We start from the raw sequence: 3037 nt of genomic DNA, 5'->3' as shown, positions 1-3037 counted from the left end.
AAAAAAAAAAAAAAAAAAAAAAAGTTCTTAAATGGTTTATATATGGTTTGTTCAAAAATACGAAAAGAATAATAAAATCGCATGGTCCTTAATGTCACTTATTTAACCACTACTTATAAGTTTGTGAACAAATGACCAAGGAGACACAAAAATAACATAATAGTAAAACCCAACAACTTTTAATATAAATAGTTAAATCTGGTTGTTGCATCCTTGGAAATTTAAGATATTCCAGAACCGGAAAATGTTTATGAGTTTACTCACAAAAACTGGAAAATAGAATGACACTTTATAGGTAATACTGTTTATTAATTGTAGACCTAAATTGTAAATGAAAACTATACAAGCGGTAGTTTTAAAATTAGGAGGGCAGACCGAGAAAATTAAAATTGATAAAAATAGTATGTAATTAAATAAAAGCTATTTTATTATTAAATAGTCAACAAACTTGAAAATACCGTAAATTTGCCATGGGAAACGTAGTAAATTTGAGCAGATAAATAACAAATACTATTTTAGTGTATATAACTAAGAATTAGCTTTACCAAACCTTAAAAAACAGATTTGAAGAAGTTAAAAAAAATTATCTTTCTCGACAAGCCTACGCATCCTGTCGTGAGCGTATAGGGGTATATATACTTATAGGAGTATTTATGATCTTTATTTAACATGTTAAAATGTGATAAATCGAAAAATATCTGTTTCTTTTAGTATGTTATGGCAACTAAAGATGGTTAAGAGTTTGTTAATAGTTCTCTTCAATGGAGGATGACGTCATACAACAGACCAGTTTAGCTCAACGCTATTTAGTCTGTTGTAGTTTTGATAGGTTTGTATTGTTTTTGGTTTGGACGTTTTTAACTTTAATAGTTTAATGGTAAATAACGATAAAATGCCTTTTTGTGTGTGTTATGAACTCCTCTCGTTAGATTGTGACATGTCTAATATCGACCAACCTGCTCGCTATAATTGTAAAATAAATTTTTTTTTAAATTTGAATTATTTTTACTGTATTATGTGCAATAATAATGTCGATAGGTTAGTCCGTCACCTACAATCCTGATTTAAAACTGGACAAATTACTATTACAATAGAGTTTTTCATTTGTCATTTTCCGTAACATAATTTTTTAATTCCAATATGCAAAGAGTCCTACAGTTAAAATATGTACAATATAAGCTGATAAGAAAGAATATTAAAATAATGTTAGGAACAAACGATAGTACAAAAAAAATTATAGATAATACAAAAAATGTAGAGGTTAGGGAGAATCAAGAGAAGGTTAATTCGACAACTAACTCCTGCCATGGGCGAAGGTAGCTCCGTTCTAAATATTAGGTTCATACAATAAAGCAGCTGTTAGACGACACTATTATACAATGAACATTGGTCGAATTTTTAGCATTAGCCATTGGTAATTCGTAAATGGATCGTACACGGATACACGATGTGTCTAGAAATAAAGCGTTGAACGTTGAAAAGTGTTTAAGCAGACGATCCAGTAATAACCTGTTATAAAAAATGAAAAGCCCAGTAAATCTTATAAGTACATTGTATCTTTTGGTAAATACCAGTTATAATTAAGTATGGTAAATTAGTCGAGTTGAGCAGCTTCCATTCCACATGTACAGAAGTATTTGAACAAATGATTTTAAGACTCCAGATGTAGGAGAATTAATACGTGCGTATAAAATACGTATCTGCCCTTTCGTAAAGAATTACCTACCCTAGAATACCTAATAATTTGTGATAATCTTGCTTTTCAAATCATTGATGATAATCCTTCCAAACCTCTAAAAGGGATGCAAAACTGTCACTTCTATGTTTTGTTGCAGAGATTATTATTATTAATACACTGAGAGTCGAGAATCCCTTCCTCATTTCGATCCAATAGGATCTTTTGTGAGTTACCTCTCCTTCCACTAGATATTCTATATGAATCCTGTCCTTACGAAGCTCAATAATTCTTTTGGGTTTTTCTAGAAATTTCTTCAGGTTTCATTCTGTCCTGTCCCAAATACTGCAGCCTTCGAAAGGCAAAGGCTTCACATTCACACAGAATGTGCTGTGCTATTTCCATACAATCCATACTTCTATATATAGACGACAGGTGGAATCTTCCACCAGCCTCATCTTCTTAAGATGATATTTTAAGGGGCAGTGGCCCGTGAGGAGTCCTTGTATCGTCCTAAATTCATTTCTAGTAAGGTTAAAGTAAAATTTTGCATTTTCCTCTGATGTTTAATAAAGAGGTTGGATTGCTTCATGCTTGGTTTCAATGTCCAGTATGTTTCCTTCTCTTTATATTCTCAGGAGTCAACCCCCTTCCTGATTGCACTTCCAAATACGTTGCAGTATGGCTCAGGGCCAATAGGCATCATTTCTGATCCCTTCCTTGTTAGGGTTTCTGGAATCTCGTTTCCTTCAATCCCCTCATGTCATCAGGGTCAGTTTATTGCCCTTGGCTAATTCCTTTAGTGTTTCCAGGCAAGTCCAGACTAGCCCTGAATTTATAGTATAGGAGATCATTGCCTTTAAAGCATTCTGGCTGTCTGATATTATCTAAATTTTTTTTTCTTCTGGATTTAATGTTTTCTAATGCCGCTATTTCTATTGCGTATATTTTAGTTTGGAAGATTGTTGGTTCCCATTGCTAGGGTTCTTTTGCAATTTGGTCCTACAACCCCAGCCCCTGCTTTTTCTTCCTTGACTGATCCATCTGTATACCTTGTGCATTGGTCCACCGTTCTCAAATTAAGGGCCTCCGTTGCTCCACATCTCTTTGTCTGGAATACATACTTTTAAGTTTTTTTTCAAAATCAAATCTTTTGGTTAAATGGTCACTTAGTAAACTCATTCATTCTTTACCTTTAATCTTATTTAGGATTTTTAAGTGTCCTTGATAATTTTCTGGTTTATAGTTCCAGTCCCGTTCAATGCTTAAGCCACTCATTATAGATTCTTTTTTGTATCTAGATGTGTGGTGGATTTAAGTTCAGAATTGCCTCCATTGCTCCTGTCACACCTAGACACGCCA

The sequence above is a fragment of the Halyomorpha halys genome, unplaced genomic scaffold (assembly GCF_000696795.3).
Source record: "Halyomorpha halys isolate HHAL.00 unplaced genomic scaffold, Hhal_1.1 Scaffold2932.1, whole genome shotgun sequence".
Lineage (NCBI taxonomy): Eukaryota > Metazoa > Arthropoda > Insecta > Hemiptera > Pentatomidae > Halyomorpha > Halyomorpha halys.
Note: the sequence above shows the minus strand (reverse complement) of the source record.